The 24,896-nt window shown below is 32.1% G+C and overlaps 1 protein-coding gene across 3 annotated transcripts in view; it reads left to right on the top strand.

Moving 5' to 3' along the window:
* The first annotated feature begins 18,990 nt into the window (after window positions 1-18,990).
* The window catches only part of sano (serrano), a 51,768-nt gene continuing 45,862 nt past the window's right edge, over window positions 18,991-24,896 (top strand). For 2 of the 3 annotated variants that reach the window (XM_069037561.1, XM_069037562.1), the window contains exon 1: window positions 18,991-19,321. The gene's annotated coding sequence lies outside the window, so the exon portion shown is untranslated. The remainder of the gene's footprint in view (window positions 19,322-24,896) is intronic. The other variant, XM_069037560.1, reaches the window with a different exon arrangement.

Here is a 24,896-nt window from a genome sequence, read left to right on the forward strand (position 1 = left end):
TTAAAATGTCGCAAGTTGTTTAAATTTCAAGATTAAGTAGTTATACGGAAAATTTAATTTTTTAAATGAAACATTTTACAAAAAACAACTATTCAAATTGTTTGTGATCAGCAATTCAGATAGTCTCACTTTAGCAATTATTTACCGAGTAACTTTTAATTATTGAAATTAATATTGTTCGGTTGGCAACACATTTACGATTTTATAATTTATTTTGGTACACTTGACTGTCAAATTCAAATATGACAGTTCAAAAGTCAAAATAAATGAAATTGTCATTATTTATTTCTAGAACCTTAACCTAGAAAGCATACCAATTATTCGGGAGTGCCAACCCACTAAATTTGTCTCAATCATTAAAAGTCACCCGGTATGTGAAATGCTGTTCATAGAAAATTAGATTTTTTTTGTGTTCATTGGTGTACGCATTTTCAGTATTAATTTATCGTTTAGCACACTTCTTCGCATTTAAAACCTCTCATCCTATATTTTTTCTTCAAATAACTATCACTCCATTTTGTGCCCAGTTGAACTAATTTCGCATTTATCCCTGCGATAACTGTGAATAAACTTATAAATATGATTATTTATACACGTATATGTGCAAAAGATTAAACACGTTACTGCAGTAAACCAAACCTAAACGTTCTATGCATTTTTGACCGCACCTTCTTTTGCAATCAGACCTGTTATAAATTAAACATTAAGTACTGAAATACGTTACATTGTGTTGCAATTATGATTTTATATGCCTTATTCTTTGTTGTTGCGGTGACATAAGCTATGGGACAAATCATATGCCAGACTCTTCGTTTTTATTATCATAAATAACATGGGCACCACAATGGCATGGCCGATGCAACGAATTTTAAATAAGCTGACGAAGAATGGCATTAATTAATTGAAAAATTATAAGCGTAGGAATTACAGTGAAACGAGAATACTTGTCATCCGTAAAAGTGATAAATAATTTTATCACTCGGCAACAATTTTTTGCGTTCCGTGTTTGCATTTACAATGTGTCATAAATGCAGTTTTCAGAGCGTTGAGAGCGCAATAATGCATATTTTTCAGTCGCAAGGCTTGCGTGACAACCACAATATTTACGAACAAGCAGATATAAAAAGAGATATTTAGTAAGACATGTCATAAACATATTTTACATAATTTCACGTACCACCGTAAAATCCATGAAGAGACCGCAGCATAATTACAGTTTAATTGCAAAAGTAATTTTAACTTCATTCTGAGCTCCATACGACAAATTTCTATTATCATCACTGTTACTATTGTTACTGATTGCTATTATTATTATTATTATTATTATTATATTCATGGTTTTATATTTGCAATACAAGATTGTGTTATAAATACAAGAAATTATAATAAAAGACACATATGCGGTTTGCAATCGATCATTGATAAAGGTATCATCATTTCTTCTTGCACCGTTTTGGCTCAAAGCGAATATAAGAAACGTCATGATATATTCGCTAAAATTATACACATTAATGTAACTGTTAAATTCAATTTATTGAAGAATACACAACAACCACATTATAGTTACAAACCAGAAAGTTGTTTGGAAAATGACAATTACAAATTATATTTTGATCGAACAGTTTTAACTGACATTCATAACAGCATAACAGACCAGACATTATTATTTTAAATAAATAACAAAAGCAAGCATATATTTTAGATATAGCTGTTCCAAATTCACGTAATATAACACAGACATATAACACAAGAATTAATAAATATTTAGAGCTCTCCGTTGCTATGAGAAATCTTTGGTGTTTAGAAAAAAATTCGATTTTACCACTTATAATCTCAGCAACGGGAATAGCACCGCAATCTCTTTTTAAAAATTTAAAAATTCTGGATTTAGGGAACACATTGGTAGTTGAAATTCAAAAAGGTATATTATTATACTCATATCATATCCAAGATTTGGGTATCATCTTTTGGACAAAAACAAACATGAAATGACCAACTTCATGGTCAGACTCTGTTTTCCGGCAAGGTGATTAGCTGTTTTTATACAATAAATTCTTGGTTTCATAATAAATGTATTTTGCCAAGTACGTCTAATAGCAGTTGAAATGGAGAATCGATTATTACCAAGCAAAACAAGGAAATTGTTGGAATTTGTTCTACATGAAGGTTAATGGTACTGTTGACACAAGAAGAGACTTCGGGCTAAACTTTGATGTTTTGGTGAATAAATTAACACCATTCTTTCGGCATATGAATCTCGTTTGCAAAAAGTACACTTAGGACATCTCTTAGAACGTTCTTAGTACATACCAGTCTACGTGACCGGTGGAAATATCAACCCTGTAATCGCATCAGGGTAGTCCACATCACGACCCCGTCATTCTACTCGATTCCTTTATTGTTATTGTTGTTTAAATAAATTAGTGCTTTGGGACCAATCACGTTGTAGCATCCGTTCTTACAACCATTCGCGCCACACCTATGACCTGGCCACAGCCAAACAAATGATCTCAAGAAATCTGTTGCACCCTTTGTGAACCACTCCAAATTCTCTTTTGCGGTTTGGAATCGAAGACATTTTGCGCTCAGCAACTTCTATTTGTCGCAGCAATTGCGACTCCGCTGTTTGGATTTATTCAAAATGTAATACTCGTGCGTGCGTTTGGTTATAATCTGAGAAAACATATCAATTGGCACCCAAATCATTCAAGCTGTGGCGGCGGTAGGATCAAGTATGTACGAGTATGTACTAGCTTTTGAACGACTGTTAAAATTTGCTGTTGGAAAGGCAAACAAAAATCGCATGCGATTCGGATGAGTGCGGCGACACGAATCTAACGAACAATCGTCGATTGACAACAATAATGGTAGGAAGTACCGTCTTGTGACTTAATTCGGGCGATAACGGCACCTCGCCATTAGTTGCTCTATCACTTCCCTGCATCGGTAGCGGAAATGCGTGCAATGACGATAGCCGTGTGCAGTACCACTGTTTCGACAGGAAAAGATACAACCGCACTATCAGTATTCCATGGTGGCGGCGTCGGTGGCGGCACCACACATCCGTTTCTGATAACGGTAAAGACGGGTTTCCTTCCTCGGGTCCGCGAGGTCAGCGAGGCCGATGTCGTTGACTATGATATACCGCGCGACTTCGGTTACAGCTGTTTAGATAGCATAGCTGTATTTTAATAAGTTCACCTATACGACGCTTTGTTCCTAGTTAAACATTTCACCAGATGATGAATTGTCCATGGACGCGACTTTGTTGCACAATTTTTACTCCTTCCGCCCAACACCAGTGTGTGTGTGCGTATGCGTGTGTTGTTGCTCTGCCCTTGTGCGAGCAAAACTCACACCGTGAAAGCCGTGCAGAGGTAATATTTTAAATGCATCATGCTTTTATTTATTACACTACTTTATGGCTTGAAATGATAAACCACGTAATAAATAATGGTTTTCTCTCGATGGACCATTACAAAATATTTTTTCTATCGAACTTTGGTATGCTGACCAGTCCCTTACCTACAAATTCTCTGCATACAAAGTAGATTCGTGTTAATTACAGTTTTAGGCGAGACAAATTTATCTTCAAAGTCAAAAGAGTAACAAAGGGGGACGCATTTGGTGTACATATTTGCTTTATTTATCTTTCAGCCCAGTACCACCCCATCGATTTTTTCAAAGGGGAACACAACGTGCGTGATACATCATTTGAAACGTAATTTAATGAATAATACTGTGATATGATCATTTTGAAATTTCACCGAGAAATGGACGGCTTATGTGTACAAATATAACAATTTATTTTTTAAGCTGCATACACCTGTGTCTAAAAATGTCCCAAAGGAAAAAATCCAGTGAGCGTGAATCTGGCGATCTTGTGGGTTACTCAGGTGCACCACTCTTTCCAATTTGTGGGCAACGAAAAGTGGTAAGCTCCATTTTGTTGAGAGACGAGCTCTTCCAATGATCTTCGTCATTTTCTAACAATAAGATAATAGGTTGTTCGGTGGTATTTTCGAGTAAATCTAAATAAATGTCACTGTCAAAGATGCATCCAATTGTTCCGGAAATGTTTCTATTAGGGTAGATAATAGAGGTATCCCCAAAAAAGAAGACGAGTCCATAACTCCCTTATTTATCGGAGGATTTTAATTATTTATACACCAAATTAATTGGTCGTGAATAGGCTACAAAATGACCTAAATTCACGTATAGCCCCAAGGGCTTCAAGACTAAACTGCCAAAATATTCTTTTTCAAATGCCAACACATACTTTTTTTTAAGTAATTCTAATAGAGATTTCTATTCAGAAAACAACAATGTATCACAAGTATACACTCATACCAAAAATACAAAAAAAAGTTAAAAAAAAAAAAAAACACTGCTATCGTCTATGCTCGAACTGTGCTCCATTTTGCGCTAAACATTGGCGGCATCTCTGCGCAGTCCCATATGTTATTATTTGTCATTTGTTCTCCCTAACTTAATTTGGTTATTATACAACATTCAGCGAGAGATTGGGAGATTTTAAATTGTAGACCCAACGCTACAAAATCCACTAGAATACATTAATCAGAGCATAATTTCAGGGCAAAAATGTTACTTAGGGAAATCTCACCGTAAATGTTACAAAACATAAGGGATGCATGTTACTATCGATTACTACTAGGTATACTTGTGACATATTTTTGTTTTCAGAATAAAAATCTCTATCAAAATTACTAAAACAAAGTATGTATTCGCATTTGAAAAATAGTATATTATGTTATGAGGAGCAAAAATGAAGTTTTATGTGCTGCGGCTGGTAGATTGGCTGCCGAACGCAGTGAGGCAGACAAACAAACCAAAGCACATAAAACCATTTTTGCTCCGAATAATAACATATATGTACTATTTTTTCTTTAAACCTTCATAACAAATTATTTAAGACATGTTAAGAAACCAGGTAGGAATTTCAAATGATTTAGTTAGTTTACTTTACTGCCGCTCTCAGCGGAGATAATAACTTTATCTGCCGCTCGTCAGCTCGTTAGATGCCATGACAATGAAGTGACACTACAGCATTATCAATGCAGCAGGATAATGTCATAATTTACGGACGTTTGAAGAAAAAATATTTTGACAGTTTAACCTTGAAGCCCTTGGAGCTTTACGTGAATTTAATAGGCCATTTTGTAGCCTATTTACAAGAATGTAATTTGGTGTATAGATAATTAAAATCCTCCGATAAATAAGGGACCTGTATAAAATACATATCTAAATGTTGTCTAAAAATTCTGAAAAAATTCAGTGTTAGACATTACAAAATTTGTTTTGTACCAATTACAAGTAATTTCCAATCATTTTCGATTCTTAATATTGAAAAAGATACAACATAATATTTTAATTTCAATTTTTTACTAAATTTTTGGAATGCTCCCTAACCTGTACTATTTATGACAACATTATGAGTCTTTTTGTGAATTGAAGATTTTTGTTGTTGTTTAAACGATGGAACGTGTACATCGATTTGTTGTAACTGTTATTGTTTATAAAAAATAAATGAAGACCCATAAACTGTATCTATCTCTACCTGACCAGATCTGACCCGACTTTGTTCTAGTTAAAGTAGTATCTATTCTATAAAAACTTTCTTCACAATTTTGCTTTGTCTGGTGTAGTTACACGGAGGTGAATTTAGATCGAAAAGGTAATTTTCAAAACTTCTACAATTTTTATAAGTTGTTTAAGCAATTTTCCTACGGTACAAATAAACTAGCCAAAAATGAATAGGGAATTCCACAATTTTTCATGGAAAGCAAAATAATTGCCCCAATCCTCCCACGTATTCTTAAACACTGGATAAATTTAAAATGTTACAGATGCTTGAAACATTACATTTAATGTGTATATTAATATATTTCTAACACATTTCATTACAAATTTTAAACTGTATTTATAAAAAATTAAAAAAATGGAAAAATTCCCTATTCATTTTTGCCTAGTTTATATAATAGGCCTCAATGAAGTGATTTGTACCAGTTAGATATTTTTTGTACCTTCGGAATTAATACAAGTGATTACGTACGTGGGTGCCGTCTTATATTGACCTACTCCTATTAAAGATGCTTGTCGAAATAATTTACGGTGTTAACATTGATTGATTACAAAAAATAATCATTCTACACAAAGCTTGTCATTATTGGAAAAGCGTGGTCTTTCCTTTTCCAGAAAAAAATTAAAGAATTACGAAAGTTATTCACTAAATAATCCGCCAAGGTGTAGCTGGTGTGACATGATTGCTTTACTTACTTTCTTAAAGCCAAGATAAATTGTTGTACTTTATGAAACAATGTAAGAACGACATCAAGCAAGCGAACTTTATTAAATAGAGAAGAAAAACAATTTTCTCGTTTAGAAATTGTAATAAATGCTGCCACCAATGACACTAAGTCGATATCGACGCATCAATGAATTGATGTTTATAACAAAACTAATATAAACTAAATATAAATTGAGCGACATAGAAATTATCCATGCTGCTGTCTTGACAATGTTCAATTACAAACAGAATTGTGAGAGCATTATATAGAGGAATTTTCTTATTGTATGGCATTATTAGTATTTTCATTACTTCTAACTGTTTTTCATGAATTTTGTGATTGTTACGTCAAGCAAATCTATTAAACTCTAATTACATAAAACATAATGTTTAAGCCTAATTTGTTTATTAACGGTGTAGTGCACTGGCTATAAACAATAGGCTATTTGAATTTGTAGAACCGTTAGGCAAGATTAATGGATACTTGAAACTTCTTTGAGTTGGATTAACATTTAAGTTCTTGATTAAAAGATAAGACTTGCTATCTTTTACAACCGATTACTGTCTTAAAAGAGAACAAATCTATTCACATATCACTGTTATTTACTAATGATTGTTGTCTCTTACATACATTTCAAATATTACAATCAATATTCTCATAATTTCACTATTCCAAATCACTCAACAGTGATGGATTTCTAATTCTAATTAAAGAATTAATCGAATTTAATGAAAAACAACAATAGGTTATAAATAATTTTTTTAAGCTTGGAGGTTCATATTATATCCGTCTCTTGACATCTTCATCAGTGTTATAGTCACTTTTAATGAATCCTTTTCTAATACCATATACTGGCCCTAAAATGCGGAACAACTCAATAGGGCAATGTCAATTCATGTTAGAAAATTATGAGAAAAATAATAAATAAATTCTATATCTTTTAGATTTGAAGGCCTAAAAGGTGCAGCTTTGATCTCATTTATTTTAAATACATATGTATTAACAAACATTTTGAATATTTGTTTTTTTTTTTCTAACCAGTGGTATAATAATTCTGAATTATATTTATGATATTTATTGTAGTGAGCCGTTGTTATAAAAACAACTGATAATATAATTATTGATTGAATAAAATAAGATAAGAAAAGTCCGTCAATAGTTTTATTAAAAAGAATTCTTATATCCCGGATTCATAACTGATGTGCATCAAGTTGGCATTAATGCTCCACGGAGTTTTGGGGGTGGTCGAAACCGGAATGTTGTTGGTGGCGGCGTACTCGAGCAGGTCTTGAATAATACTACATAATTAAAATGAATATCACTCGAGCAAATGAAAATAATCATTATACTTACCTCCTCACTCGACGTATTTCTTAAAACACCACTCGAGCTACGCTCTCGTGGTGTTTCGCAAAATACGTCTCGTGACTCATCATAACTATAATCGATTATTTTCTATGCTCTTGTGATATAATACAAAGCGTTCGTAAAATTCGGAATAAATTTTTACTTACTTACGTTGACAGCTTTTCATCTCCTAATTATGACGTCATCAATAATTTTTTTAAATGACAACCCCCACTTTTTTCTTCTTTTACGGATAGACCTTCGTACTACCTAAACGACGACTGAAAAAAAAAATCAAAAATTTAATTTAATTAACTTTTTTTTATATGGGTTTATTTAAAATCGAAGGTTTATTTTAATAGACCAAACAATTTAGAAGATTTGCGGAAGAGAATTCGGGCTGAAACGGAATAAATTATAAGCCCTGACATTATTGAGCGCAGTGTACAGTGTTGGTGACTACTAAATGATTGGTGAGAGGCAATTTCAACATTTCCGTTGAATTTTATTGTTAATCTTAGATGTTTGTTTGTTTTGTTTGAGGTCAATAAAAAAATTATTGATGACGTCATAATTAGGAGCTGAGAAGCTGTCAAAGTTGACCTCTTCGAAAGGCTGCGTTCGGCAGCACATAAAGCTCCATTTTTGCTCCTCATAACATAATATACTATTATCAAGCCTACAACATTATTAATATGATGATTTTGAATAATTTTTAATGTTTTTGACTGGCTTAAGAAATCAGCGGGAAGTCTTTTTTTTTTTTTGGTCATCTTTCCTTCATCCTTTTTTTTTGTAAATTATATTACATTTCGAGTTTCTTCCTAGATTTTTCTGATAATAAATTCAATTATGGCGATTTAACCTCTTCCACGAGGATATGTTGCTCAAAACACTACCGGAATTCATTTAAAAATTTATAAACACAAGACGCAATCGGAGAGGATAAAATAATTTGCCAACGGCAAGTGTGCTTGCTGTGATGTTCTCATTTTGAAAAAGTTTTTTTCTAAAAATAAAACAAGGTGATATAACAATTGTGCAGTGCGAGTGTCAAGTAAGTCATAAAATTTCTTAAATTTCTTAAATGCCTTACGATGGTCCACCCTGTATGTAGATGAATCCCTCTATTACAACACGATGTGTTCCAACCCATTGTCTTATAAAGCAAATTTTGTCGTAAAATGAATAATTGCCTTTTTGTTGTATTTTCAATGCATTATATGTGTGCATAACTCATGTAAATAAAGCATTTACGATTAGCTGCAATATCCGCAGGTGATACGTCTTGCAAATCTTAGAGTACCTAGGAGGTAAAAAAAGATCATATCGCAAAACCGTCGTTTGGTTTTAATTTAAAATCGTCTTATTAGGAAAATGTATAAAACGGATCCTCGTAAAGCGAGGTCGGTATCTACACGGAATTAGAACAAAAAACTAAAAAACATTAAACGTTTCATTTATTTGATCAATATTAATAGTTACTTAATAAACTAGTTTGTTAATGAAGGCGATTAATAATCGAAACTGTTTAAACCACGAACGAGTGTAGCGAGTGAGTGCATTTAATAGTTGAGATTATTAATCGCCCATTAACAAACGAGTTGATTACAAAATTTTTTCGTTGACCGCAAACTTTATTTTTTTGTGACAAAACTTCAAATTGAAGCCAAATCAAAACCAATTTCATCTTTTTCGATAAAGATGAGACCTTATAAAATACGGGGTGATCAAGAAGGACTGTTTAAGTTGGTAACACTGGATTGTATTTTAAATCGTATAACAGGAGTAACTTCCGGTTGTTGGTGGCTTGTCGTTGTTAATAATATACCTATATCAGATATTTGTCAAATAAACCAACAAAACATATCCAGGTGCAGTGTTATAAATAACCGAATTAAAAAAATGTCTTAATTCTACTGCCAACTTAAACAGTCCTTTTTGATCACCCGGTACCTTCATCCTTTTTTTGTCCTCAGGGTAGGTCATTTTTAAATTTTTCAACACATTCTATTCACTTTACCACGGTTACTAAGAAAACCTAGTTACCTTTGAAAAATATGACTTGCGAATTATACCCAAAAAGGTCGGCTTTTGAAAAAGTGAATTCGTAATTGTGCAGTTATTGAGCTATAAAATATAGAAAACCCTGCTGCACTACCTACTGCAGTGTTGGTAAGTGCAAACAAGGCATATTCGAGGTTGTTTATACAGGGTGACTGACGAAAAACCTTTGACGCTGTATCTTACTTATTCTTTATCCGATTTGAATAAATGACACATCAAATGAAATAGTTCGAAAAACACTCGATATTTTTTTCGACATCTATTTTTTGACAGACGATAGACAACTTTTTTTTTCAAATTACACTCTATATATTTTTTTATTAGTTCTTATAAAGAATCTTCTTCTGAATATTCTTACATTAAAAGAAAAAACAAAAAATGTATTTTAAATAAAAAAAATTGAAAATCAAAAATCAAGTAATCAAATTTGTAAACAATACAAAATCTATTCTAGTTGCTCAAAATTTCCGCAATGCTGTTGCAGACACTGTCGATACCTTCTAGAAATGCCCACCTTTGCATTCAGTAAAAAATTTCGGCGTTTTTCCTGACATACTCGCACTATCTTTTTTTTAAACTCTTTTTGGGTACCTGGTGGGGTCAAATAAACATTGTCTCGAAAGTTTCGAATGAATATAAAGAAATCCAATTGATTCAAATCTGGGGATCTAGCGGGCCATCGAATAGCTCCATGAGCACCCATTCGTCGTTCACCAAAATGATTTTAATGATTTAAAAATACAAAATTCATGCGTGCACTAAGTATGTGGTATGGCGCCATCCTGATGAAACACGACTCTATTCAACACTCCTAATGGTATCTCATCCAGAAAATTGCTTATTTCGTTTGATAATAAATAATATGATATTTTGTTTGATTGAGACTGCTATCAATAAAAAAGGGACCCACTAGTCCATTCTATCTCCAAAAATGCCACACCACAGGTTAACACTAAATCGTCTTTGGAAATTTTCTTCCACAGCAACATTATAATATTATTATTATCAAACTGTTTTGACAAATGAATACTCTGAGCTTACTTAGTCGTTTCGAGCATTTAGAACAAACTTCTCTCTTGTTTATTTTGGTCACTTGATTTTTAAATCTTGTATATTTACTCTTTAATTTCTTGATTTTTGTTTAATGAATGGGTATAGTTCTTTGCATTTTTATATTCAGAAGACAAATCTCTACAATACTGAGTAAAAAAAAATGTACAGTGCTATTTGAAAAAAAGAAGCTGATGTTCATCTGCCAAAAACTGGACGCAATATATTTTTTTTATTTAGTTGGTATTGAAGTGTTTTCAAAATTATTTCATTTGATGTGTCATTTATATAAATCGGATAAAAAATAAGCAAGATACAGCATCAAAGGCTTTTCGTCAGTCACCCTGTACATCAAAATATCAAAATCGTAAAAATCGTTGATTAATAAAAAATAGTGTATTAATGAGGTCCATTCATACACTATATTTTAGACAAAATAATTCATTAATATTGAAATTAACAAGCGGTCAACGCAAAAATAATTACTTAATGTGGATTTTTTTTCTGCTGTATAGTTCTGATATGCTGCATTAAATTCACATAATATCTAATGTCAATGATATTGTATTGATTTTTAGATAAAGAACATTAAAATAAAATACATATTACTGAAAGACATCGCAATTTCGCAATTACTTCAAAGATAATCTTTGAAATATGATAAGCAAAGAATAACATGCAAAAAAAGGTCGTGGTTTTGTTTCTCTTTACAAATGCAGATCGTCTTTTTAGTTGGTATGCTTTGCCATTTCCTTCAAATATCTAACTTCGCCTTCATCATTTTGTTATAAATAAAACAACTAATTTAAAATGAAATCATCAAGTTGCGCTAAGAAAACCAGGCAACTTCTCCTTTGTTGGTTCTAAAAGGAATAGTTATTTACATTAGAGTACGGGAGGTGAATTTTCCGGCACGACAACTAGTTTCTGGCGCGATAGCGTAGCCGAGTGCCTGATTAGTTGGAACGCCGGAAAATATTTCCCATACGACATTTGTATTAGACCTTTCGGCTGGCCAAAATACTTGATTTTAGTGTGTTAATCGACTGAAAAAAATGTCTAGTTCAGATAGTGAATTAAATGTGACACCAGAAGCAGTACGACTAGTGGCAGAAGGACTAAATTCTGAATTCTTACCAGAAAAATCGAAAGGACGCTATATAGGACAGTTTAATAATTTTAAACAGTGGTATGGGACAAAGTTAATTAAAAAATATATTGTCGTTTTCAATGACATCCGTGCTGTCAATATGATAGTCTGTTGGCATTACTTGCCATTTAGTAATTTTGAATTTCCTAATTTGACAATTTACCTTGACGCAGTAAATTGAATAATTCAAATTATTATCTCCGACAAATCAAAAAAAAATTGTAGTCTAATTCAGATTTCGAGGATGACTTACTTTAACCATGTTTTACACCATGGTGAAGATTGAGTTCTTGTTTGTTGTTAATGTTTCACGAAATATAAATTTTCTTTTACCTAACCTCAATTTCTTGTTTGACATTTTTTAACTAGGATTTGCTTATACTCTCAATAAGGGTATAATCTACTACAACATATTAAAAATGACACTGACAACACGGATGTCGTTGAAAACGACTATACTGCGTTGCAGCCACAGCTCAAACAGTTGGTGAGTTGTCACAAATTTCATCACAGTGTTTTAACCTACTTGACTTTTTAGCAGTTACTTCCAATATAACCACCAATATTGACAATCCCATCAGCAGTACTGACAAGAATATAACTCCATAACAGAAGCACCAGTACAACATATTGATGTCCAACTCGGAAGTACTAAAGCTGCATTGTTCTCTAAAGTAGAGAATTGTAACATTAATGTTTACAATAATTGTAATTTTACAAAATAAATTATGTTAATAATGTTGCAAATTATTAAAATGACTTGTACTTAACCACTACTTCCTGGTAAAAACGATTCATCTTTCTGCAGGTGAATACAAGATGTTGAGATTAGAATCATCATTATATTTTCCAGTTGCATTTTAGCACCAACAGCTAGCTAGATAAAGTAGGTACATAAAACGTTTTTAAGACCATAGATTAACTTCTGTGGTTTTGTTTTATTGTGCAATTTTGCAGATTTTTACGAAATAACAATTGTCAAACTTTTTGACATACAGGACTGCCAACCCGATAGGTTATATTTGCCCTGTTATGATTATTTATTGGTCAATAAAAATTAAAGAAACACATTTATCGGAAAAATAATACAGGGAAATGTGTTTTTTTAATACTATTTTATAGTAACGTATGAACATTTAAATTTTAAAGTAACTGTGAAAAGAATAAATTAACGGTGCCCGCACATTTTTCCCGCACTCCACTAGACATTTTTCTCGTACGTCACTAGAAATTTTTGACATTGTTCGGGAAATCGCAGCTCCCTTGACCTAAAGTGTAAGGGTAACGGTGTATTTCCCAGTTTGGGAGACCGAAAATAATAATTCACACCACAGATTGTTCATTGAATAAACAGCCATAAATAACCCATTACTATAGCGAGCGTTTTGTAATAAATGACATTTGACATCTATGGTTTGGCAGATAATGAATGAACTTACGCTCTTTAAAATACATAAAAACATTGAAACCTTTATGCATTTTACCACACTAATTAAAATCTACAAACCAATTTACGGTAGTAAAATTTACTTTGTTTGCAAATTTGTAACTTTGATGCTACGAAAGCTTACCATAGTTAAATATCGCAATTTTTTTGTGTGGTTCTATCGTGTGTCATTACCATAACATACTCATTAAGTATTTTAAAAATTTTGTCGCTTCTATTTGACCTTCCACATTATTTCCTAACGTGGTTTCTGGCAATTTCCTTTGTTTTCTTTCTACGGTACGAGGTACACTTAATTTAGTTCAGACATATAACTACATACATACAGGGTGAGCAACAATAACTGTTTCAGTTGGCAATAAAAAAAATTACATGAAATTGGCAAGACTATGAATTGTACCTATTTCCGTTTGTTTTATTGATATTATTGACAGCTGGCATATATTTCAAATTTAAACGTCTTGGTCTTTGTAATCTTTTATTAAAAAAATGATTTTCTCGTTGGAACATGACATAAAAGTCACCAAAAGTCACCAGAATTTATTGCCAACTCAAACCGTAATTGTTGCTCACATGGTATAAATTAATGCAAACATTGGGCAGTCACGTGAAGTCAAGAGTGCAACCTAGCAAGTTATTGTAACAAATCAGCAACAATGCCACAGGTAAGGATTGAGCCACTATTATCTTACGCAATAGAATATACATTAACAATAACAAAATTATATCTTGTGAGGTAGAACAGGTTTTTATTTTAGCTACAACAAAATAGAGCTTATAATAAAACAAACCAAATACAAAGAAAACATGGTTTATAGGGAAGGAATTTAAGGTAATTGTTTATAGAATAATATTTTTGCAAAAGCAGAGCTAAACAAAAATGTGTGGGAAAAAACAATCAATTGATCTTACCTTGTGTTATAATTTTGTTAACGTTGTTTAATTTAGATTGGAATAAGGGTTATTTAAATGAAGTGATTCAACACACTTCGCTTACATTTTATAAAAAAAAAATGTTTCCGTTTAGTTTGGTCCAAACAAAACTTACAAGCAAATAAGAGAATTTTATAAATTATTTTAGTGGATTTTTATTTAGGTTTTCAGCTGAAATAAAATTTTATTTGTTGGACAAAAAAATTAATATCTAACAAATGATAATTTGTAAAAGAATTTTGAAGTGTGAATCATGTGATCCTGATCCTATAAAGATTTCCACGTCAACTCTGGACTCTGGGACAGGGTCGGACGCAGTGTCAGCTGAGTTCACCTTAATTTGACGATGACTCTTGTGGTCTACGTCGGGTCCCCAGTTAATCAAGTACGGCAGACATTGGGACGTCCCAAAAATAAGGAGAAATAATGAATAAAATGGTTTTTAAAATTACGTCTTGGCGGCGACACATTCCCCGATCGTTCAATATAAAAATTCTCTAAGATGATGAACTTCTTTTAAAGGACAAAAATGAAATAATGACGACTGTCAAATTAAGTTTTTGATGGAAATAAAATAAAATAAGTTATTTTGAAATTTAAAACACGTGGATAGAGAAAATAATTTTTGGCACTAATGGTACTTCAAAACCCAAGTTCTTCTGTTTCTCATCCCCTATTTGACCAAACGATCAATGAATTGTGTTAAATTCGTTATTTTAACCAACCACGCTAACTTTTTCAATATTTCTAGAACTCCATGTTTCCGCTTTTTCCAGCCCAATTTCAAATTTGAATTTTGTATGGACCAGACCCCAATCTAAGCTTGTTGAATTACCAATCTGAAAATGAATCTACATTTTTGACCCAATACAATTAATTGTGCAATAAAAAAAAAAGAAAATGAAAGTGAAATATTGAATGATTTTAGAATCCAAAATTGGCTTAAATGGTGCTTATGCAAACGCCAAAGAATTCGACTTTTGCCATGCACATGCAATTCTGTTGATTTTTTAAATCTAAAAATTGTTCTACTTTCGTCTGAATATTTCAAAACCTTTCTAATGAATTAGAAATCTTCGTTCACTCTTTTTCAGTCAACATTTTGCTTCTGTTCTCTTTTGTTTTTTTGTGTCAACTCTTTTTCTACTTTGTTTTTTTGCACTACAAGTGCAAGCAGTCTTATTCATTTCTACGACGAAACGATTTGTTTCTAATTGTTGATTTTACATTTAGTAAAAATTTGAAAACCACAAAAAAAGTTACTTAGTTCGTACATAGTTGCCATACTTATCCACAATCATTTTGAATCACCCAATATGTATAATATATATACTTAATCGATTCACGATGAATGTGGATAAGGGGTGGCGATTGGTGGTGATTTATTTTTATCATGACTGACTGAATTTTATATTTTTTCCTGTCAGAAAAATGACATGATTGTTCCGACATTCAAATTTGAACAATGTTGTCTAATTTAATTTGTTAGATAGAAAACGGATGTATAATGTATTCCAACTTTAAAAAAAACGATGCTTGGCCATGACAATCTGACAGATTTCATCCTGTATATCTCAATAAAAGTTTGGTTAGGAATTCTGAAAATTTTGAAGGCACAGTGTTGCCATACTTATGTTCCGCTTTTTTGCGAATCGATTGAAACTGTATTACTATTGCGAGCACGGAATTTCGGGCAGATTTGAAATTTGACTGATATAAAATGTGAAATAGGCTTTAGGTGCTAGACGTATTAATAACCTCATTTTAATATCCACTATTGCCACATATCATTTTCACAAATTGAATTCATCAATCCTGAAAAGTTGCAGGTGCTTAGATGTGATTTTCCGAAAACTGAAGTGTTTTATTAAATTTTGGAAATCAATAGCCAAAATGTAAAATAATTGTGCATAATATTTGTGACAGTTTATTTTGAAGTCCAGTCAAAATTAATTATGACATTTATGACAATAAAGCTTAGACTACATTGGGTTTTTTTAAATGACATTTAAATTGCTGCCCGAAATTCCATGCTCCCAATAGTACAAGAAATTAATAGAGAACCCAGCATTTTTTTATTAAAAATAGCAATTGAAAAAAAAAGACAAAGCAAAATGTAAACATCTGGTGGAGGCTTTAGTCGTTGAATGAGTTTCAAGAACGCTTGCTTTAATTTAACAAGCAGAAAACTGATAAGTTCTCCAAAATGGAATCACTTTTTTAAGACATCTACATTTTAACCTCCTCCATTATTTCATCTTCAGAATTATCTTCATTATTAGATTCCGAATCATCTTCTAATGTTTATTTAGCCCACGAATAATTTCGTTCAGATCTCTTTTAAAAACTGGTTCCACTTTTCTGATTTTCCTTTTTTTGTTGTTCTAGTATCCTCCAGACCTTTTTTTTGTAATTATGCAATATATATTTATACAGTTCAGGATTTCATCGAATACAAATTCATTGTTCTCACATTGAAGATATCCATCAATCTATTAATAATAGCATCATTACTTAGATCGGCCCTACCTCGTTTAAAATATGTCTCGCCCTTCAACACTCGACAAACACAACTTTTGGCATTATGCACTTGTAGTAAACCCTTTAAATTATTACTTTGTGTTGTCTAATTTAAAATAAATTGGAAAAACGTCAAAATGACATTTATTGATAACTTTATTTACTTTTTGTTTTAGAATCATCTTGCAACATAGCACTTCAAATTTAGTTACAAAAGATTTACAACCAAAATGAAATGAAATATAACTACTACTTTCCTCAGTACTGCCAATTTAACAAAATTAAAGCATGGCAACCTATCGTTTTTTTAAAGATGGAATAGATTATATGTATACAGTTTTCCATTAGGACCTATGTTATACATACAGGGTGTCTCAAAATACGCGAATTCCGAATTCAGAGCGTGGTAGGGAAAGACCCAGTGGAGCTCGAAAAATACTTAGAAAAAAAAATCGCTCTTCCTGAAGAAGATATAAGCACTTTAATTTTGTTCAATACACAGCAGCCTTCATATCCACTGTGACAAAATATGTACTATCGGTGGACATTAAAAGCTGGGACATCCAAAATTTGCTCATCGTGTCTCAGACTTTTGAATTGTCACTCAAAATTAAAATTGTCATTAAAGAACTGAACTTTAACTTGATGTTTTTGACAATATGTCATAATTTTCATAACCTTATTTGTAAAAAGCCAAATTTACACAATGTATATTTTTGAATTTTGACTTTATACAAATTTGATGCTTGTCCCAGTTTTTTATGTCCACCGATAGTACTATTCTAGCTATTTTGCCGTTCCATTTTTAAGAAAAATTACAAAAATTTAAGATTTTTTTACTCCAAAGTAAAGCCATTCTTTAAAAAATTGTTTTACGTTAGTATTTTCCACAATCATCTACACTATAAATAACAATAAACACTGAACTTTTCAGCCTGTATTTGAAGAAAACGCAGTTCAAAGAGTGCACCTTCAGACCAATGTATCTTTGTGTATGTACATCATTAATAAACCTTGCACATTTGTTTTTATAAATATTCAAGTTCGAATTTCAAAGGCATTCACTCAAATTATTGTTCAACTCGAAATACGTTCAAGCTGGCAACGATGTTACCGTTTCCGTCACATAAATGTATATAGTCGTTTTCAGTGACATCCGTGCTGTCAATATGACAGTAGGTTGGCATTATTTGCTGTTTCAATTTAGTAATTTTGAATTTCCTAACTTGGCAATTTAGCTTGACGCGGCAAATTGACAAATTCAAATTATTATCTATGATTTCCAACAAATCAAAGAAAATATGTAGTCTGATTTGGATTCCGAGGATGACATAGTTCAACTATCTTTTACACCATGTTGAAGACTGAATTTTATTATTTATTGTTGATGTTTCACGAAATATAAATTTTCTTTTACCATAACCTCAATTTCTTGTTTGACATTTTTTTAACGAGGATTTGCTTATACTGTGAATATTGATTATGGATTTGTGTGTACAATCTGCACCAACATATTAAAAATGACACTGACAGCACGGATGTCGTTGAAAACGACTATATAACCTTAATTGAAATCAACCTAACCTAACACGAAAGCTATCAATTTCTATTGGGGATTTTTATTTGTTCTCTAGCTACTACCAACAATGTTACCAGGTGTCATAGCCAACCCTTATCCACATCCATCGTAAATCTATTATAATTACCATTGCTAATCAGTCTGTGATTACTGATTACGTTATTACCGTATTACATTTGTAGACATTGTCGTTGTAAAATTACTTTTCTTTCAGGACTCACAAAAACAATAAACAACAAAGAAATCCACGAATTCAGTCAAGATCAAGAGAATTTGTACTTAGAGTTTTGTGTGAAATCGCATGCCACACATTAATTACGCGGTCAATTGCCCTTCGTATTTACGTTTCGAATGTCAATGCACATCCAAGAGTCTCAACAAAAGCCACAGATCACAGATGACAATGACAGAACCAGTACGTATTGTGGCAGTCAAACAGTCGGCATGCAAACTTTTTCCCGATTCGAAGTTCACCTTTCCCAATTAGCACTGTTATTATGCAATTACGGACTCATCGTTGAGCGAATTCTAATTATTTGTCCTGGTCGTCGCGAAGAAGAGTTCAAGGTTGGTCTTCAACACATTCTTCTCTGGTGACGGGGACGATAACTTGCCCACCACTGAAATTCGGGATTACTCAGACATGTTCTCGCTCTACGAGTTGACTAACTCGCCGGACCAACGCTAGTTTGCTGTGTGGTTCGCACCTGGAAGGTGCGCTCAGTATCAACTGGTACGCTGTTCGGATTGCACTGTTCATCAATACCTTTACTTTCGTTTTGTGGTTAATTGTGAAGTGAATTTGACCCATTCAATGTTTCAATGAGGAAAAAATGACGAGTGATTTGAATTATGAGTGAAGTTAACAGTGCGATTTTAATGGATATTATAAAATCCTTAGCGCTTGGAGATAGTACACTGTAAGTTCAGGTTTCCATATCGAATTTCTGAAATGTCACAGCAATTTCATCGACATTTAACCGCTCTTACATAAAAACAATTATCAATAGAACAGAACTACAAATATTTTTGGCTGGACAACACTATTTTCTCGTTCATAAAGTTCACCTAAAACATTTTTGAGAGCGTTGACCGTACCATTACTGGCATGTTTGCGGAAAAATATTTCATGTAGGTACTTGCATTTTAGCACATCCGGGTTGTTGATTAAATCAAATCTATGCTACTGACTTATTCTACAAGAATGTTTTACCCCTCCGTTTTACGTGAATCACAACACTGAGACTAACCAAGTCACTACACTAAAATCAAATCATAAATAACGGTTTTGGTCAATGATACTAATTTTGGGTCAATGCTTTTGTAACGTACTATCGCGGCCAAAATACTTGGTCGTCAATGTGACATTAATGATATTTAATTGTAAAGCAAGCTTTAGGATGGTTAACCTTATTTTTTAGTGTTATCAAAATCATTTTAATCTGTCAGTGGGGTAAATCCCAGCTCCGGAGGCAGAGTTCAAAACCAAAAGATCAACATCAATTTGCCCCATAGACAACCCTTCAGAAGCAAATAAGACGGTTCTATATTTATCAAAAACTGAAGATGCCATATTTTTGATAAGAATAATTTGAAATTGTCATTATATTGACATTAATACATACTTGATTTACATTTGAAGTGTCAAAAAGTGACGACCAATGTATTTTGGCCGCGATAGTACTAGGTACATACATATCGAGTCATCCATGAATTTGAATCTGCATGTCTTTGCGATTGATATGTCGAGATCTAACCTGTGTTTCTTGGAGCGTGGAGTTCAAGTAACGACATACGATTTCGGATTCATGGATAACTCAATTGCAAATTAATTTGATTGGTCTTTATTTGGTACAATTGCAGTACCAAATTATGTTATACGTCCGTAATAAATTGCATAGATAAATTACTATTATTATTAATCAATGAAATATTACAATCAGATTGTTGTATTGATTTTATTAAATTTTCCTCTTAAAAAATCCACTCTGATGAAGTGATAAAAATTATCGATAAAAACTGCATTATATCTCTGCGAGGCATATTTCAAATTATATGTCCTGTTAGTTATCGCAGCTGATTATGCAGTTGGGGGGGTAAACGTTATCATTACAGGTCCCAATCGATATCACATATTTTGACGAAGAGACATTTCAGGAAACAACGCAAACCAATAAAGGACAGTCACAGTATTGGTTTCTGACAATTCTGTATTTAGGACAATCTGTATTTATTTTTTCGGCATACGGTCTAAATTTTCGTAACTGTCACAATTTCTCATTTTGGTGTCTGTCTGTCAAAATGTGCACGTACTTTGTCGTAAAAATAAAACAAAACGAGGAACGACGTGTTTTGTGAAACATATTGCTTCTGGGCAATAACCTCCAGAGTGCATCGTGTTGGAAAAAATGCAGTTTTCGCCTGTTTCAACGGTGTGTCTATTGATTGTGTCCGCTAAAAACAATCAGCAAATTACAAGGAAATGAAAGCTGTTACTTATTATTTTATTAGGTGATATTAATATCTACTAAGGAAAACTAAATTTAATGATCAAATAAGTTTATTTTCTACCAGGTACTTTACAGCCTGATTATTTTCTTTAGGAGTGAAGGTGAAACTCAATTAATTTAAAAATAATATCTTAATGATAGTTACAATATAATTTAAGAAAGGAAGAAACAATGCCGGTTGAAAGTTTTTACATTTAGTGAATAATAATTTCATGTTTAAAATGTTTACATATTTTTTAATTTTGTATTTCATCTTTTAGATGCATTTATTTATATGTTCATTTTCGAGCAATTGACGTCACTGTCAATAGGTCATCTTTTGAAGTAAACTTTAATCATGACAACTTTGTTTTATTTGACTTTTCATTTGACATTTCAGTTTGAAAATCGCGTAATATCTGTTCACGTTGAAATGAACATCAGTGGTGCAAATGACCTGACCTGTTACTATGACAACTCATATGAAAGTTAATACCAAATGTGTGCGATTTGCACCACTGATGTTCAATCCAACGTGAACAGGATATATTCCAACATAAAACTTAAAATATGTTCCAAACCTTAACAAAAAAACTTAAATCATACATTACACGTGTTTAACGTGCTTGTACAGTTATATTATTAAATTGTTTATATTTTTCATTTTGATTCATGAATGACTTTGTCAAATGAATATTTTTTTACGAGTAGAATCGTGTTTATTGTACTATAATTATTTAAGTAGTTTTTTATGTTTAGTTTACATATTATATGTTATTTATCAATAAATCTACATAAATAAAAGCTAAATGAGAAATAAAATACAATGTAATGCTTATATTTGGGAATAACAAACTGAATCAAGGATATTTTTATATCACTTTGCAATACTAGCTGCAAATAATATCCTTTGTGTAACAACAGATGTTGCTCAAGTTTTTTTTTATAATAATCATTATAAAAATGCAAATCTGTATTAAAATCCATGATGTAGCAATTCTTCTCTGATTAATATAAAGGAAATTGTATCTAAAAATGCCATGAAATTATTCGTAATCTAATTTATCGATATGATGTGACATATCAAATACATACAATGAATTGAAAATTATCCAAATACTAATTGATTTTGGGAGTGTACGCCGTAGTAGTTGTTCATATCTACATCCAACACATAAAGGAGTCAATAACATCAACTTGTAGGGTAGCCTGTTTGATCATTAATAGCTGAAAAACATTATTCGTCTTTGATTTCAAATACCTAAATGAGTTTGAAAGTTTCGTCATATTGCAGTTTTCTGCATAGAGTAAACACAGAACTAAGAAACAACATAATTCAATGCAATAACTGTGTTTCAAAGAGTTTAAAACTGTAATAATTCAACTAATTTTACATGTTTCGTAACGAAATGGAAGTATGGTGTGGGGTGAAAAATTTTGTTTTCGTGTTCGTTTCCCGAGATACATAACGTGGAAAGTGGTATAATAACTAAATATACAGGGTTATTCTAAATGATTGTAGTCGAAGCAGGCTATGCCGATGTTATGAAATTTTTGTCGCTGTCACTGTGATTTTTTAGTAGGTGAAAAGTGAGGTAATGAAAATTTTATTTATTTTTTTTTAAATTAACGATTGAATCCAAAAACATTAAGTTGTTTTGCAACCAATTCTAAAAATATTGAGTTGTTTTGCACCCAATTTAACTCCTGTGTGTGAACGGTGTGTACTCACAGATTCACATCATTTTGATGTTTTTTATATGGAGCGGCAACCATAAATTTTACATTCAGTTTTTACGCCTACTTGGACTACAATCATTTATAATAACCCTGTATAAACCTTTCAGTTTATATACCTAACTTGACATCTCTCAAAAATAACCAACAAAAACCAACAAAATTTACAAATATAATTAATGTTTTTTAAAACTTTGCTCAAACGAACACGAAAAACGTTATTCAATATTCATGCGCTGTCAGTTTTTAGGTATACGGCCTCATACATGAAAAGTGATTTGACAGCGCTACTCATATGAAAATAACTATTTTCTGCTAGTCTGTGAAAAATTTTTAATTCACAATTGCAAATGCACTGATTTGAATTTTTCTTTTGGAAAAATGTTTGTGTCAGTCAGGGCTCGAGACCTAGTGATTTTGGTGGCAATCAGATGTTTGGTTTTGGAAATATTTTCATTTTGTGGAATTTTCTTTCGTGCACCAAGAATGCACCAATTTGAATGTTTCTTTGTACAAAATATTGCTCTAAGTGAGGATTCAAAATCTGTTGTTTTAATGCCAATAGAATCAGCGGTATTAGAAATATGCGCAATTTTGCAGATAAGTATTTTGTACTTATATGACAATACCAGTTTCAATAAAACTAAATATTAAACTATAAAATGGAAAAAGCAATTGCTTGTTCGGTTGTTGGATAAAAAACATTAAGAACACATATTAATTTCATAAAGATATCGGTATACAGTGAGCACCAAAGGTTTTGAAACCATTGGATAATACATAATTGGAAATATCGGGCCTTCAAATAAATATATATTTAGAGTAGGCATAGGCGACATTCTAATTCTGTTAACAGTGTAAAGTAATTTTTGTAGGTAACCAATTATTCGCCGGAGTTACACAGGTTACATAGTAAGCTTTTTCCCAATTTCATATTGTCATATTCCGTAGAGGGGGAATAGGGAGAATGCACTACAAAAATTAAAAATATTTTCTAACCTAATTTTATTTCGTTAAAATGTCAGACGTTTCTTGTGTCATTTTCTACGCTGGAAAAATGTTGCAAACAATTGAATTTCCATAGGTTGCTCTAAATATAAATTTATTTGAAGGCCCGTTATATTTTCTTTCCCCATTTAGCTTATCATTTTTGAGCCCCTTTCTGTTTCCCGCAATGACATCATCGTTATTAAATAGAAATATGTAGAATAGACTAGCAAATATTAATTTATACCCATGTATACTCAATTTCATATAAATGTGCATCTAAGCAAGCCATGAAAATCTGATTTTCTGTTGGTAGTAAAGCTAAAGCTAGTGACTTTGACTTTCAAAGTTGCTTGCTCTGCGCGAACCCGATTTGACTAATTTTTCAGTTTTTGTCCATTTTAACATTGCTGATTTCAAAAGCAATGTTACGTCTCTTTACTGATTAAATTAAAGTAATTCTTCTTTGTTTTTGTCTTTGTATTTTTACCAAGTAAAGATTTATTGGACATGACCTTCATAAATGTGACTTTTGTAATGTAACTAAATTAAAGGTGCTTTTACAAATGCACAGCTCACTTGATGAACATTTATATGAAATCAATTATACTATTGCGGGCAAAAAAAGTGGGACATCAACGTCATTGTCTTGACTTTTAATGTGAAATGACCCTTACCTGATTCTAACCCTACTTTGAATTGATTGACGCTGTCATTAAGTATTGTAGGTTGTAGGGAATGACTGTAAGTAAGCATGTAGTGATTATTTATTTAATACAAAGTTCCAATCAAAATCTACCTTTATCAAACGAAGAGGGCATTTGGAAGAGGAAAATAGGAGTATAAAATAAATTTTTAAACTGTCAGCTGGAATAGTGTCAAAAAAAATGACAATAAAGCTTGAACTACATCGAATTTTTCAAAACTGACAGAAATTTGATGTCCCACTTTTACCTTTGGTCCTATTTCTGAGAAGTTTACACAAATATAAATCAATACCAGCGAATTCATTTTGATATCAACAAACTAAAACAGCAAATTGAAAAGACATCCATAATGGACTTTTTTTGTTCGACACTGTCAGAATTTGAGAATTTTCTCCTATGTGAACGGATTTTGATAAATGTCACAACTTGTCAAAACGAAACGTCAAGCTAATTTTAAAGGTTTTAAGCGATTTGGAGCCTTTAAGGGGCTCGTCGAACAAAAAAACGTTGTATTCAACTCGTTCGTGTGTAAATTGGGCCTTTTTTAGCACTCGTGGGCATTTAAAACGCTCGTT

Source organism: Tenebrio molitor, chromosome 2, assembly GCF_963966145.1.
Source record: "Tenebrio molitor chromosome 2, icTenMoli1.1, whole genome shotgun sequence".
Classification (NCBI taxonomy): Eukaryota; Metazoa; Arthropoda; class Insecta; order Coleoptera; family Tenebrionidae; genus Tenebrio; species Tenebrio molitor.